We start from the raw sequence: 18,016 nt of genomic DNA on the forward strand, positions 1-18,016 counted from the left end.
AGTAGGCAAGGATTTCTTAAACTTACAAGTATACTAGGAATCGGTACAACTGTACAGTGCAATTGTGTAGTTGCACAATTATAGACACGGAGAATAAGTCAGATGTAAAACAAAACAAAACAAACAAAATAAAAAACACTTGCAACAAGGCTACATCTGGGGTTTCTATCTTACATCAGCCTCACCTACCAAGAGGATTCCATGTTTTGTTTTTGTTACATGGTAACAAGGCAATCTTGACTCAGGGTATAGAACTTGGAGACCTGCTACTGTGAACAGTATTATAACGGCTCCTTTAAAAAAAGAGCATCAGGATTATAAAAGAGATTTGAAGTATACATGTATAGAATAATGAAAGAAAATACCCTAGTGCTGGCTGCAAAAGCTTAAGCCAAAAGTCTTGTTTTCCTATGACTACCACGCAGTGTGCCGTGTTTTCATTATCTTGCATTTTAAAAATAAGTTTTGAAAATACATAGCTTCTTAAAAATCATATCTTCCTGGCTTTGCATGTTAAATAAGTGAAAATTTTTCTGATTTTGTATGCTAACAGGTTTGCTTCTAAAAAGCTTTAACTTTACTTGTGAGAAACTTTATACACAGTAAAGAATGAACACTACTGACAATAGGTCAGAGCACCTATGCACTAAACTGTATGTACATATAAAATCTGTGACTTCGTTCTTCTTATTGATGTTATTTGAATTATGTTAGCTAAAATTGGGTCTTTATTCATTTTTACAAATTTTAGAAAAAACTAGCTGTTGATATCAGGAACTGCTTTTGCCTTCAGCATGATGTCATCTGTTCACCTGCAGGAGATAGGAGACCTTCACATCCGTTGTCATGGCAACAGCCATACATTCTCAGCATACATTTGGTTCAGCTCCCACCTTCACCTAGGAGCACTTCAAGGTTCAAATAAAAGGCAGATCTTTCTGACCTCTCTCTTTTCTTTTTTCTCTCTTCTTTTTTCTCCATCCTCACCTCCCATGCCCTTTGTTCTTAATAAATCTCCTCAACGTGAGATGAGACCGTATTGGCCTGGAGTGTTCCGTTAAATTTATAGATTTTTACAGTTTAGAGACATACCCTCTGTGAACATGCTATGTTTATAGATTTACATTTGAATCTCGTATTTTCCCTAATGAGTCTTAGTTTATGTTAAGTTTTTGCAGATTTTTATTACACACATTCTTCACATTTTTTGCTAAATTTAAACATAACTTTCTTTAAAATACATATTGTATAATCTGATGCTCTATGGTCAATGGTAAAATGCATAAGACCCTGAGATTAATTCTGAGCACTGAAAACAAAATTCTAGCAGATTATATCATTATTAACCCAAAGGAGCATTGATTTTATCTGTATTTCATATCCATAAAATGTGCTAACATTTTGGTGTGTTTGCTTTCCTTTCTGTTACATATCCAATCAGTGCAGATGATTGTTTAATTTCTAAATGTGAAACTTTTTTTCTTATTTAAATCATCTTTTCCCCTTTAAAACAGATTCACACAATCTTCAGTATACTGTCCCATGGCCCTAGTAACAGCTTTGTTATAGTATTCCTAATTTAATTCAATATCATTTAAAATTTTTCATGAATTGTGAGATGTGGTATGGGCTTTTCATTATATAATTTGACTGCTTCTAAGAAATTGCCTTACTAGATATCCTATTTTACGTTTTTGTATAGCATAAATACTTGCTTAGTTGATCAAATTAATTTTTACCTTATATTGAGATAGTCATAATTTCCTGCTTCTATACATTTATGGTTATATGATGTTGACTCCAAAAAAGGGGCTCTAGTCTATAAATATTTATATGTATGTCCACTTGCTTTTTTAAAAAAAATGTCTTTTATTACTGCCAAATCAAATCAATTAAAGTAGATTCACACTGCATCACCCTGTTTCAGGGGCCAGCCCCGGAGCTTGTTGGTTCTTCTTGAGGCAGGGGAGGGGGAAAAACTTCTTCAGAGGGTAAGACTTTGTCTTGGGAGATACTGGGAGTGGGGGTGGAGGGGTAAGACTTTGTCTTACAAAGTATTTAGGGTTGCTGTATAATAATAAGTTTACTTATCTAAGTTACTATGCTGCTGTAGCTGGCCTGCCTTCTCTGTTCCTCTGAAGCTAGAAACTGCAGTCTCTGGCACTTAGCTCCTCATTCTAAAACAGCAGGAGATAAAATAAAGGATTAATTGCTACAGCCTTTTTCCCTTTTGTCTAGATGCCTCTTGCTTGTCAGGCTAAGGGGAAGATTGGAGCAATAAACTTCTATTGAACCAAGAGGAGTGAATAGGGCTTGTAGAATGAAAAAGCTTTTACATAGGCAAGTATGCATAAACTTATATAAGTTTGTATACAGATTTGTGAATGAATATTTATACATTTCCACTCTCAGAAGTTGGGCCCACTTTACATACATTCTCACAACTACATTCCTACACATACACATGCAAACATTCTCACAATTACATACTTACACACACATCCATCCTTACGTATGCATATGGAGCAAAAGACCAAGCACGAGGGCAGAAAGAGCTCACTCATTCTGAATGAAAAATGAGCTCCAATCTTTATTGCATAAAGAAAGAAAAGGCTTCTACCCTTTAATGCTAAATGAATTAAACCCAAGTTTGTAAGAAAAAAAGCTTGTTCCTTTTAATAAGACTAAGCCTGCCTTGTTATTAAGAAAGGACCTGCTCTGTCCCCTGATAAGGAAAAAGCTGCCTGCTTCTTCTGTTCTCTGCAGCTCCTTTTTCCTTCTTTCCCTCTGCATTCTGCACATTACTCTCTTAGTATTTTTTTGTTACCTATAGTCTCTAAGTTATCCCACTCTGCATTCTCCTTTATACCTTGCTCTCTCTTCCTGCTCTGATGGCCCAATAATGCTCTTACTCTCAATGCCTTTTTTCCCAATGCTATGCCTATACTTCTAAGTTCTTCTTGTTCAGTTCTCTCTAAAAGGTGTTCTTTCTAAAAAGTTCTCCTCAGCTCATTTCCTCTCTCAGCTCAGTTCTGCTCAGCTCAGTTTTTCTTAGCTCAGTTCTGACTCTTCTCTTTGTCCTCAGCACTTAAACGTCTTTCAGAATACACGATCACATATTACAAAGTAAATAGAAGTTTACAACAGAGAGCGTTTACATGCATATCCATTAGGAGTAATATCTGGCTAAACATCTACCACCTGTCTCAGCTCTACAGGTTCACTGAAGGTTTAAAACCATAACTAAGTTATTAATGAAGTTTGTATAGATAAACCCGGTCAATATTTTATTCTCTGTCCTAGCACCTATAATAAATCATTAGTTCCATTTTTATGACCTTTGGTTAATTGTTTTACAACCTCTTACAATGTGCACTGAGTAGGAGAAAGTCGGGTTACCATCTAAGAGCAATTAACTGGTGACACTTGAGAGACTGGCAGAGTTCTTACTGCAGTTTTGACTATCAGAAAAAGACTTAATATCAATTCCATTACAAAAGAGCTTAATAATCACTGTTATAATTTTAGGAATTCTTATAGGATCATACTAAGACTTAAGAAGTTATCTATTTATCTATATAGCATCACTACAAGGCAGTACATCTTCATAGATCTGCAGAGATCAGCTACAAAGGGCTGTGCTTTTATTAAATGATTTTTATATGTGTTTAATAATAACAGGAAAAGCATTTTAATAGCAGGAATCTTTCCTAAAATGAATCCCTTACAGCCTTGCTTAATAAGGGCAAACTGGTCGCAGATTATGTAATAAGCCAAGTCAGGCCATCTCAGAATGGCCACCAGCTAGCTGTTAGCTTACCCTGTTATGGCTCCTGACACCCTGTGTTTTTCAGATTTGTGCAATGCTGTTTTAAAAGGAGTTATAATTGTGGGTAATGTGTTGTCCTGCAACTCTGAGCAATCCTTTCCTCCCCTGCTGTGCTAAGAAGGTTGAGATGGATAGAGCCAACATTGCCAGTAACCTTTTTTTATTCCATAACACTTTTCAACATATTTCATGTAGATGATGTATTTATTTTTCTTTCTGAATCCTTAGTTTGTTTTTATTACCATAAATGAAGTGATATTTATGCCAAATTTTAATATATTCAAATATGCAGTGATCATAGTTACTATAAAGTCTAATTTTCTGTTTCACATAATTTTAAACAGTACAGAATTAGGTGGGTACATTTCTAAATATTAATTATATAAATCTCTAAAATAAGCAAATAACTAATACCTAGTAAATTAATGAAAGTTCTTTAATAGAACTTCTTCATGGAAAGTTTATGTCCGTGTGTTCACATAAACACATAGAGCATGTCTGTGAGGATGAGTTCATTTTGTCCTATTGTGACTTTTGCTCATTGTCCTGTTTTCCTTCCTTCCATTTTTCTTTTTTCTTCCATTTTTTATTAATTAAAACTACAGGACTAAACAAAATGCCGTGCATTGAGTAGGTGAATTACTAGAAGAAAACAGAGCTGTGTGTGCCTTCAGTGTAATATATCAGGAGTGATCCATCATTGAGAGAACCAACAAGTCATAGATAGGCAATATTATTAAAAAATGGAGGATGAAGAGAAACAATCCATACTTTTCCTCATAAATTCTTTTAATGAACTAGCCTAACACAGGAACCCACGAGCGACCTTTGGTACTTAATACTGCCATTTTATTACTATAACAGTTTTAAATACCATAATATAAATACTTGTGGTTTCTCTTATTCCATTACAGAAATGCCAGTAATCATTTTCACTGAGCATCAACAATGAACAGTCTTCTTATTTCCTTCACCTAGCCAAATGCGTACATTTTCTAACATCATTTTCTCATCCCTATTTCAATGAGTCTTACCCTTTCTCCTGAATATCGACACGCCTCTCATCTACTTTGTTTTCCAAAACCTGGCCACAAAGTGTCATTTTAATAACTTTAAACTGTTTTGTTCTTCTGATCTGGAAAGTAAACTCATATATCACAGAGAAGCGTGTAGCCTGAAGTACACTGTGCAGGTGAAGGAGAGTGTTTTAGGCAATGGTAATTGCCAAGAACCAAAAGAGCTACACACAAGAGTACAGTTTGGGTCCTTCCCTTTTATTGTTGACCATTCAACATTGTTCTTACTAACTTAACTTCATCTGCATATTCTGCCTTCTATCCTATTTTATCCCTCTACCTAACCTATTAACCACTACTTCTTTAAATCTCCCAAAGTAAGGAGCCACTTAGGACATATTTCCTAATAAGTAGCAACAAAACAAAGCAAAGCAAAACAAAACAAAACAAAAATCTCCAAGGAAAAGCCTTTTATTATTTATTTATTGGAAATCACAGTGAGCTACTTAATGTCATGTCTAGTTTTGTTTTGTCCTTACGTGTCATGTTACATATTTTTGGGTCTTTCAATTCCAGTTTCATTTATAATTTTGGCATCAATTATATTTTTTTCTGTTCTTTATGTCCTATTTTGCTACATAAATATTTAGAGAGTTATATTACAGAGTTTGGCACATACGACTCTAAGAAGTCCCTGAGTAGAGTTCCACACTTTCCCCTGAGTGACAATGCAGTCCTTCTTACTATTCTAGTCTTTTGTTAAATGTACTAGGAAATCTGGAGGATGACCACTATTCTGGCCACCAGGAATCCAGTTTAACTAAAATAAATGTACTTGCAATTGCTAATGGGACCAAAGAAGATGTTGGCCTTTGAAAACATGACTGAGTCTATAAGTGAGATAAACTCTCAGATTTTACACTGCTCACCTTTAGATAAGTTTTTGACCAAAGGGTTAGGATTTTGTAAGAACAGACTCCCAGCTGAGGAGTAAATTCATTATTGGGAACTCAGAACTGTAAAGGCCAAACCTCTCTAGTAAACATTCTGTGATTCCTGCATTTGATCAGGTCAGGGTTTTTGTGAGGGATGGAAGTTGCAGTGTCACCCTTTTGTCCACAGTGATGAATGACACAAAACCCCTGGCTGGATAATAGATGCAGGTAGAATTGAATGTGCTAATGACTAACAGGCAATTTCTCCCTTGGAGATTGTTCTACTCAGAGATAATGACTGCTCGGTAGGTGCATACTTTCAGTCGGAAGTTGAGCCAGCAGGAAGATATTACATTCTCTGAGTGGGGAGTTACTGTGAACGTCCATGCAGAGCCTCTGAGCATTTTAAGGAATGAAACTTCATGTACTCAGATGCTGCAAAAGTGTCCTGCCACATTCAACCAAGTTGCAAGTGCTGTACCACTTAAAATGTAGACTTTTTCTTCTCAAGGCAATATGACTAGAGTTTCTTCCTTTCCAAGGGATCACAGATTACAGAGTCAAATGACCCTACTGTATCTTCTGTTATGAAAGAGAATGAGATTGTAAAGGCAGAAAATTAAAATAAGCTTCATTATTTCTCAAAATAGATAGCTCTATTGTGATCTGTTTCTATAACAGAGACTCTCAGCCTCTTCAAGATGATTTTCTGAGTCTATTCATTCTAAAAAGGTAGTTTATAATCCCTTTTATTAAAACAGATAAAGAGTGTAGATTTATTTGCTGGAACTTCTTTGTTAAAGAATGTTGTCAAAAGTCACATACGCCTTGCATTGTGTGCCTTTAAAAAAGAATCTATGATGTTAAGCTCCATGAATACATTTCTAGAAACTGATTTACGACTGGGTCTCCAAAAACCAGCTCCTAGTAAGTGTTTATAGTAAGGTGAACAATGACTCCCAATATACACAGCTCATAATCACCTGAGCCTATAAATGTTTATTTACCAAAAGGAACATTGTCCACATGTTTGCCAACCTTCAGATGTGGATTAAGCTCTTAACAGAGAGCCTTCTTTTATGTGCATGAGTATTTTGCCTGCATGTATGTCTGTGCATGGCTGGTGCCCCCAGAAACCAGAGAAAGCATTGGATACACAGTATCCAATGTATATCACAGTCATCTCTCTCCAGCCCCAACCAAAGGATAATTTAAAGAGGAAACAAGGTAACCATTGCTGTGAAACACTATGACCCTGCTTTGAGAACTGGGAACAGGACAAGGAATGTGAAAAATGCAGCTTCCCCTAGCTGTAGCAGGGATGTGAGCACCAGAAGCTTCAAGTAAGCTTTCTAAATGCTGAGGTGTCCCATCAGAGAGCCCAGTCCTCTCAACCCAGCTTTCTGTCCATGTGTCTGTTTGTTCTTTATTAATTCCATCGAATTCTTTGTCAGGCTGAGTCCCTGGTAGTAATGTAATTATTTGGCAAATGGTGCCTAAACAGCAACAGAAACCTTGGACTCTAGCTATGGAGTATCCTCATCGGTCAGATGAGGGAATTTCTTGAGAGTAGCATGATTATTCAGGTAAAAGAACCAATACAGGAAAAGGAAGAAAAACAGGGAAAGGATGAAATAAAGGCAGAGAAGGAAAGAAGGAAGAAGGCACTAATAAAGAAATACAGGAAACAATAAAATATTAGGTGTAAAGCATGGGACAAATGAAGTCCTGGGATAGGTAGAAATGTGCTGGTGCTTTTGGGGAGAGGTGGAAGAGACCTCAGAAGTGTGGTGAAGGCTTTTCAGCTTCATAGGTTTCTGAGCTGTGTTCAGGGGTCACTCCTGTGATCTTTTAGAGAAGAAGTTGTGAATTTGGCTACTTGAAAAATAAATAATAGGAGAAGCATTTAGGGACGCCATATTTGCTTTCAGTTTAACCACTTTCCCATTACATTTGGCAAAAACATGCAGTGCACAGATGGCAGAGGCATAGTGGGGGTCTGGCTGTGTAGGCTATATGCCAGCTCCTCCATTTTCAGAGGCTTATTCACAGGCCTTTCCTAGTAAGTATAATCTCCAGAGCATGAACATGGAGGTGGTGGTGGCCTAGGTAGGCAGGAGAGCCACACTGGTGCCTGTGCCTTTTCTCCTCACTGTTGCTGCAGTGCACCAGCAACTGAACGCCGATAACAAGGAGTTGCTGCAGTTTCTCCTTCAGAGGGTCCAGTTCACTCAGTCCCAGATTGAGTGAACACTTGTCTTTATATTCATTACCTTGCTGCCCTACCTAGTCAGGTCTGTTCCTGGGATGATGTTAGATATAGCAAGTGCTGATGTGGCTTTGGGGAAAGTGGAACATTTCTTCAATGCTGATGAAAGGGAAATTGGGTAAAGGCATTGAGGAAATCACTTTGAAGGTCCTCAAAAAGCTAAAAATAGATAGACCACATGATCCAGCTCTGTAACTCTTGGGCACCCAGCAAAAAATTCTCTATATTATTTGTTCACTGGTGTTTGTTGCTGCCCATGTGCAATAGTTGGAAATGAAAACAACCTTGATGCCCAAAACTGAAGAATTGATAATAAAAATGTGGTACATTCACTCCTGTTCCCCACCCCAGTACCTGATCATGTTCCACTTTTCCCCTCCCTGTTCGCTCTCCAACCCAGGTATTTTCCTCAGCAGAAAGAATGGAAACAGGCAACTTTGGGAGGTAGGAGGTGAGGAGACCCTGCAGAATGTACCAGAGACCTGAGAGGAGAGAGACGCTTAGAACTCAAAGGGCAGGACCATGGATGAAATGCCCTACAGTGGGGTGAGGGAACTTGTAGAGTCCACTTCCAATAGAAAGACAGTGCATCAAGTGGAAGGATGGGGCTTCCATCCAAGAGTCAAAAGAATCTGACCCAGAATTATTCCTGTCTAAAAGAACTGCAGGGACAAAAATGAAGAAGAAACTGAGGGAAAGGAGGTTCTGTGACTGGCCCAAATTAGGATCCAGCTCAAGGGGAGGCTCCAAGGCCTGACACTACTACTGGTGCTATAGTGTGCTTTCAGATAGGAGCCTAGTATGACTAGCCACTGAGAGGCCCAACAAGCAGTTCAAAGTGTTAGATGCAGATTCTACCAACCAATGGACAGAAGCTGGGGACCCCTATGGTTGAATTAGGGAAAAGCTGGAAGAAGCTGAGGAGAAGGGAGACCCCATAGGAAGACCAGCAGCCTCAACTAACCTGGACCCCTGAGATCTCTCAGACACTGAGCCACCAATCAAGCAGCATACACTAACTGATATGAGAGCCCAAACATATATACAACAGAAGACTGCCTGGTCTTGCCTCCGTGGGAGAAGATGCACCTGACTCTTGAGAGACTTGAGGCCACAAGAAGTTGGAGGGAGGTGGTCAGTGAGTGGGAGTGGATGGGGACATCTGCTTGGAGACAAGGAGTAATAGGATGAGTAACAGTCAGATGGTGGACTGGAAGGGGGATAATGACTGCACTGTAAAAAAGACTAAAGAATAATTAATAATAATAATAATAATAATAATAATAATAATAATAAGCTGTAAAAATGTGGTACATTCACATAATGTATTTTTTCAGCTATGAAATAAAAGTTAAATTACAAAATTTCAGGTAAATGGAAAGAAGTAGAAACATCCATCATGAATGAAGTAATTCAGACTCAGAAAGACATTCACATGTTTTCCATAATTTGTGGATATTAACCTTAGCTATATGTGATATATCAAATGAATATATAGCATATGTATGTCAAAGTTAATATATATTCACTTAAAATACCATATAGGTCAGGAAACTAGTAATGAACTAATGAGGGGATTGGAAGTTTACAAGCACGGCAGAAGAACCCAGTCATAAAAAGAGGGGGGTAGAATAATGGGACAGGAAATTTGAATGAAGTGTGAGTTCAGAGGGAATGCTAAAAAGTATTACTGAAGAAACTTCTTAAATATATATATACATACAAATATTCATATATATACATACAAAAAGATTTTAATGGAGTTGCCCTATAAGACAGCAGCAATAAACCCTGTGGGAAAGAGACCTCACCGCCTGGTCAGGTGGGCACTCCTGAGGCTGCAGAGCGGAAGAGACCACCAACACTGCTCACCCCTGCCCACATCCCTGGCCCAAGAGGAAACTGTATAAGGCCTCTGGGCTCCCGTGGGGGAGGGCCCAGGAGCGGCAGGACCCCTGCCTGAGACACCACTGGAACCTGAAGGAAACAGACCTGATAAACAGTTCTCTGCACCCAAATCCCGTGGCAGGGAGAGCTAAACCTTCAGAGAGGCAGACAAGCCTGGGAAACCAGAAGAGACTGCACTCTGCACACACATCTCGGACGCCAGAGGAAAACGCTAAAGGCCATCTGGAACCCTGGTGCACTGAAGCTCCCAGAAGGAGCACAGGTCTTCCTGGTTGCTGCCGCCGCAGAGAGCCCGTGGGCAGCACCCCACGAGCGAACTTGAGCCTCGGGACCACAAGTAAGACCAACTTGTATGCTGCAAGTGACCTGCCTGGTAAACTCAAGACACAGGCCCACAGGAACAGCTGAAGACCTGTACAGAGGAAAAACTACAAGCACGAAAGCAGAACACTCTGTCCCCATAACTGGCTGAAAGAAAACAGTAAAACAGGTCTACAGCACTCCTTACACACAGGCTTATAGGACAGTCTAGCCACTGTCAGAAATAGCAGAACAAAGTAACACTAGAGATAATCTGATGGCGAGAGGCAAGCGCAGGAACCCAAGCAATAGAAACCAAGACTACATGGCATCATCGGAGCCCAATTCTCCCACCAAAACAAACATGGAATGTCCAAACACACCAGAAAAGCAAGATCTAGTTTCAAAATCATATTTGATCATGATGCTGGAGGACTTCAAGAAAGACGTGAAGAACTCCCTTAGAGAAACACAGGAAAACATTAATAAACAAGTAGAAGCCTACAGAGAGGAATCGCAAAAATGCCTGAAAGAATTCCAGTAAAACATAAATAAACAAGTAGAAGCCCATAGAGAGGAGTCACAAAAATCCCTGAAAGAATTCCAGGAAAACACAATCAAACAGTTGAAGGAATTAAAAATGGAAATAGAGGCAATCAAGAAAGAACACATGGAAACAACCCTGGATATAGAAAACCAAAAGAAGAGACAAGGAGCTGTAGATACAAGCTTCACCAACAGAATACAAGAGATGGAAGAGAGAATCTCAGGAGCAGAAGATTCCATAGAAATCATTGACTCAACTGTCAAAGATAATGTAAAGCGGAAAAAGCTACTGGTCCAAAACATACAGGAAATCCAGGACTCAATGAGAAGATCAAATCTAAGGATAATAGGTATAGAAGAGAGTGAAGACTCCCAGCTCAAAGGACCAGTAAATATCTTCAACAAAATCATAGAAGAAAACTTCCCTAACCTAAAAAAAGAGATACCCATAGGCATACAAGAAGCCTACAGAACTCCAAATAGATTGGACCAGAAAAGAAACACCTCCCGTCACATAATAGTCAAAACACCAAACGCACAAAATAAAGAAAGAATATTAAAAGCAGTAAGGGAAAAAGGTCAAGTAACATATAAAGGCAGACCTATCAGAATCACACCAGACTTCTCGCCAGAAACTATGAAGGCCAGAAGATCCTGGACTGATGTCATACAGACCCTAAGAGAACACAAATGCCAGTCCAGGTTACTGTATCCTGCAAAACTCTCAATTGACATAGATGGAGAAACCAAGATATTCCATGACAAAACCAAATTTACACAATATCTTTCTACAAATCCAGCACTACAAAGGATAATAAATGGTAAAGCCCAACATAAGGAGGCAAGCTATACCCTAGAAGAAGCAAGAAACTAATCGTCTTGGCAACAAAACAAAGAGAATGAAAGCACACAAACATAACCTCACATCCAAATATGAATATAACAGGAAGCAATAATCACTATTCCTTAATATCTCTCAACATCAATGGCCTCAACTCCCCAATAAAAAGACATAGATTAACAAACTGGATACGCAACGAGGACCCTGCATTCTACAGGAAACACACCTCAGAGACAAAGACAGACACTACCTCAGAGTGAAAGGCTGGAAAACAATTTTCCAAGCAAATGGTCGGAAGAAGCAAGCTGGAGTAGCCATTCTAATATCAAATAAAATCAATTTTCAACTAAAAGTCATCCAAAAAGATAAGGAAGGACACGTCATATTCATCAAAGGAAAAATCCACCAAGATGAACTCTCAATCCTAAATATCTATGCCCCAAATACAAGGGCACCTACATATGTAAAAGAAACCTTAATAAAGCTCAAAACACACATTGCACCTCACACAATAATAGTGGGAGATTTCAACACCCCACTCTCATCAATGGACAGATCATGGAAACAGAAATTAAACAGAGATGTAGACAGACTAAGAGAAGTCATGAGCCAAATGGACTTAACGGATATTTATAGAACATTCTATCCTAAAGCAAAAGGATATACCTTCTTCTCAGCTCCTCATGGTACTTTCTCCAAAATTGACCATATAATTGGTCAAAAAACAGGCCTCAACAGGTACAGAAAGATAGAAATAATCCCATGCGTGATATCGGACCACCACGGCCTAAAACTGGTCTTCAATAACAATCAAGGAAGAATGCCCACATATACTTGGAAATTGAACAATGCTCTACTCAATGATAACCTGGTCAAGGAAGAAATAAAGAAAGAAATTGAAAACTTTTTAGAATTTAATGAAAATGAAGGTACAACATACCCAAACTTATGGGACACAATGAAAGCTGTGCTAAGAGGAAAACTCATAGCTCTGAGTGCCTGCAGAAAGAAACAGGAAAGAGCATATGTCAGCAGCTTGACAGCACACCTAAAAGCTCTAGAACAAAAAGAAGCAAAAACACCCAGGAGGAGTAGAAGGCAGGAAATAATCAAACTCAGAGCTGAAATCAACCAAGTAGAAACAAATAGGACCATAGAAAGAATCAACAGAACCAAAAGTTGGTTCTTTGAGAAAATCAACAAGATAGATAAACCCTTAGCCAGACTAACGAGAGGACACAGAGAGTGCGTCCAAAATAAAAAAATCAGAAATGAAAAGGGAGACATAACAACAGATTCAGAAGAAATTCAAAAAATCATCAGATCTTACTATAAAAATCTATATTCAACAAGACTTGAAAATCTTCAGGAAATGGACAGTTTCCTAGACAGATACCAGGTACCGAAGTTAAATCAGGAACAGATAAACCAGTTAAACAACCCCATAACTCCTAAGGAAATAGAAGCAGTCATTAAAGGTCTCCCAACCAAAAAGAGCCCAGGTCCAGACAGGTTTAGTGCAGAATTCTATCAAACCTTCATAGAAGACCTCATACCAATATTATCCAAACTATTCCACAAAATTGAAACAGATGGATCACTACCGAATACATTCTACGAAGCCACAATTACTCTTATACCTAAACCACACAAAGACACAACAAAGAAAGAGAACTTCAGACCAATTTCCCTTATGAATATCGATGCAAAAATACTCAACAAAATTCTGGCAAACCGAATCCAAGAGCACATCAAAACAATCATCCACCATGACCAAGTAGGCTTCATCCCAGGCATGCAGGGATGGTTTAATATACAGTAAACCATCAACGTGATCCATTATATAAACAAACTGAAAGAACAAAACCACATGATCATTTCATTAGATGCTGAGAAAGCATTTGACAAAATTCAACACACCTTCATGATAAAAGTCCTGGAAAGAATAGGAATTCAAGGCCCATACCTAAACATAGTAAAAGCCATATACATCAAACCAGCTGCTAACATTAAACTAAATGGAGAGAAACTTGAAGCAATCCCACTAAAATCAGGGACTAGACAAGGCTGCCCACTCTCTCCCTACTTATTCAATATAGTTCTTGAAGTTCTAGCCAGAGCAATCGGACAACAAAAGGAGGTCAAGGGGATACAGATCGGAAAAGAAGAAGTCAAAATATCACTATTTGCAGATGATAGGATAGTATATTTAAGTGATCCCAAAAGTCCCACCAGAGAACTACTAAAGCTGATAAACAAGTTCAGCAAAGTGGCTGGGTATAAAATTAACTCAATTAAATCAGTTGCCTTCCTCTATACAAAAGAGAAACAAGCCGAGAAATTAGGGAAACGACACCCTTCATAATAGACCCAAATAATATAAGTTACCTCGGTGTGACTTTAACAAAGCAAGTAAAAGATCTGTACAATAAGAACTTCAAGACACTGAATAAAGAAATTGAAGAAGACCTCAGAAGATGGATACATCTCCCATGCTCATGGATTGGCAGGATTAATATAGTAAAAATGGCCATTTTACCAAAAGCGATCTACAAATTCAATGCAATCCCCATCAAAATACCAATCCAATTCTTCAAAGAGTTAGACAGAACAATTTGCAAATTCGTCTGGAATAACAAAAAACCTAGGATAGCTAAAGCTATCCTCAACAATAAAAGGACTTCAGGGGGAATCACTATCCCTGAACTCAAGCAGTATTACAGAGCAATAGTGATAAAAACTGCATGGTATTGGTACAGAGACAGACAGATAGACCAATGGAATAGAATTGAAGACCCAGAAATGAACCCACACACCTATGGTCACTTGATTTTTGACAAAGGAGCCAAAACCATCCAATGGAAAAAAGATAGCATTTTCAGCAAATGGTGCTGGTTCAACTGGAGGTCAACATGTAGAAGAATGCAGATCGATCCATGCTTATCACCCTGTACAAAGCTTAAGTCCAAGTGGATCAAGGACCTCCATATCAAACCAGACACACTCAAACTAATAGAAGAAAAACTAGGGAAGCATCTGGAACACATGGGCACTGGAAAAAATTTCCTAAACAAAACACCAATGGCTTACACTCTAAGATCAAGAATCGACAAATGGGATCTCATAAAACTGCAAAGCTTCTGTAAGGCAAAGGACACTGTGGTTAGGACAAAACGGCAACCAACAGATTGGGGAAAGATCTTTACCAATCCTACAAGAGATAGAGGCCTTATATCCAAAATATACAAAGAACTCATGAAGTTAGACCGCAGGGAAACAAATAACCCTATTAAAAAATGGGGTTCAGAGCTAAACAAAGAATTCACAGCTGAGGAATGCCGAATGGCTGAGAAACACCTAAAGAAATGTTCAACATCTTTAGTCATAAGGGAAATGCAAATCAAAACAACCCTGAGAGTTCACCTCACACCAGTGAGAATGGCTAAGATCAAAAACTCACGGGACAGCAGATGCTGGCAAGGATGCGGAGAAAGAGGAGCACTCCTCCATTGTTGGTGGGATTGTATACTGGTACAACCATTCTGGAAATCAGTCTGGAGGATCTTCAGAAAATTGGACATTGAACTGCCTGAGGATCCAGCTATACCTCTCTTGGGCATATACCCAAAAGATTCCCCAACATATAAAAAAGACACGTGCTCCACTATGTTCATCGCAGCCTTATTTTTAATAGCCAGAAGCTGTAAAGAACCCAGATGCCCTTCAACAGAGGAATGGATACAGAAAATGTGGTACATCTACACAATGGAATATTACTCAGCTATCAAAAACAACGATTTTATGAAATTCGTAGGCAAATGGTTGGAACTGGAAAATATCATCCTGAGTGAGCTAACCCAATCACAGAAAGACATACATGGTATGCACTCATTGATAAGTGGTTATTAGCCCAAATGCTTGAATTACCCTAGATGCCTAGAACACATGAAACTCAAGACCGATGATCAAAATGTGAATGCTTCACTCCTTCTTTAAAAGGGGAACAAGAATACCCTTGGCCGGGAAGAGAGAGGCAAAGATTAAAACAGAGACTGAAGGAACACCCATTCAGAGCCTGCCCCACATGTTCCCCATACATATACAGCCACCCAATTAGACAAGAAGGATGAAGCAAAGAAGTGCAGACCGACAGGAGCCGGATGTAGATTGCTCCTGAGAGACACAGCCAGAATACAGCAAATAGAGTGGCGAATGCCAGCAGCAAACCACTGAACTGAGAATAGGACCCCCGTTGAAGGAATCAGAGAAAGAACTGGAAGAGCTTGAAGGGGCTCGAGACCCCATATGTACAACAATGTCAAGCAACCAGAGCTTCCAGGGACTAAGCCACTACCTAAAGACTATACATGGACTGACCCTGGACTCTGACCTCATAGGTAGCAATGAATATCCTTGTAAGAGCACGAGTGGAAGGGGAAGCCCTGGGTCCTGCTAAGACTGAACCCCCAGTGAACTAGACTGATGGGGGGAGGGTGGCAATGGGGGGAGGGTTGGGAGGGGAACACCCATAAGGAAGGGGAGGGGGGGGGGATGTTTGCCCAGATACCGGGAAAGGGAATACCACTCGAAATGTATATAAGAAATACTCAAGTTAATAAAAAAAATAAAGTATAAATAAAATTAAAAAAAAGACAGCAGCAATAACACTGCAAGATACAAAAGAAAACTATTGAATGGTTACCTCTTTTTCAGTTGTTGATTAGTGAGGTCCCAAGTGTCGCAAGTGATATAGAGTTTTGCTCTTGGTTGCAACTGAGAACTTGACAAGGAATAGGTTGTTTCAGAAGATACCATACACTTTCCTCATAGAACATTGAAAACAAGCTGGCAGTAACCTGGGAGCTTTATCCTTGTTGACTATCTTTCATAGTGTTAGAGCTATGCACTCCATTGAGGATAAATGATACTTGTTAAGTACCATTTAATAGGCAGTGATAGAACTTTGCACACAGCTGAGGCACGAATTAAGTTTATCTCTCTTAAATATACGCAGAGAACTGTACGAATTACAATACTGACCAACCTGACAATTCCACTGCTGTATTTGTAGTTTGACTTTGGTGCGAATAACCAATCACTTTCTGATGGAATTCACGGTCTGCTCCATAAAACAGAGTCCATACTTGGCATCAAGGCCAGGCCAAGAATTTGAAGCTAGATAGCTTATAGACAAACTAAAATTAGTACTATGTGAAGGAGACAGAGTCCTAAACTAATATCAAATCCTAATGACTTATTATCATACTGTAGATTAGTGTATCCCTTAATCCTCATAAGAGAAGCTTCCTTTTTAAATAAATAGGAGGTGGTTACCACAGAGGCCCACATCTGTTCAAGATGCAGGGAATAATGGACTGCAGAGTGCTCATTGCTAAATGGAGCATCTGCAATATTTTCTCCTTCAAAGGCTCAGGGATCATGGCTGAAGAACAAACAGAAAGCTATTAAGTAACAGCATGAGTAGATTACAATAGAACAGTGTTTTCTTTTCAGAGACAAGAGGGGAAGATACACAAGTGAACTTAGTGTTTGTAATAGCTCGGAAAAAAAAAAACCTATGCAAGCACTAACAAGACAACATTTCAGGACAGACTGGGGAAGTGTTTCTGAAGTCCCACCCCTAGATGAGAAGCTATTGGTAATGAATAGTTGCCGTCATAGGGAGGGGGTTTTAATTAAGGGTATAGACCCTTGTAGGAAGAATGAAAATGAGTTCTAATGAATGTGTACACACAAAAGTACTTGGTCAGCAAAAATTTGATAGCATGGGTTTAAAAACAAGTTCAAAGTTGGGTAGGTAGGGAAGGTTGTGAATGTGGAAAGAGTTGGGTCAGGAAGGTGAATATGATCCAAATATATAAGAACATCTCAAACAAATAATAAAAATATTTTAAATGGGGGCACAAAGGGGAGTGGAACGACAAGCAGATAGGAGAGTCACTGAGGTGAGGTAGATTAAAATATAATACACGAGATTCTTGAGGACTTAATAATATATTTATCAATCTTTTGTTTAGAAAGTGATGTAAAATTATATTCTGAGGGCTAGAAGCTGAAGAAGAAGAAGGGAATAGATTGGAATCTGAGCTTCTGAAACGAGTTTTCCAGGATACACTCCAGTTTCAGCCCAGTAAACCAGACAAGGTTCCTGGCCCCCAGAAATGAGTAGAATAAGTAACACTTATGATATGAATTTTTTTATTAATTTATGGTATCACAAAAAACGTAAAGTTTACTAAATATATCTTGAAATAATAATTTAAAGAGCGGGCAGTAATAAACCACTTCATTCACTGTAATTTGCTGAGGTTCACCTAAAAGTGTGAGAGAAAGAAGATCATTGTACTACAT

Source organism: Rattus norvegicus, chromosome 5, assembly GCF_021556685.1.
Source record: "Rattus norvegicus strain SHRSP/BbbUtx chromosome 5, alternate assembly SHRSP_T2T, whole genome shotgun sequence".
NCBI classification, from domain to species: domain Eukaryota; kingdom Metazoa; phylum Chordata; class Mammalia; order Rodentia; family Muridae; genus Rattus; species Rattus norvegicus.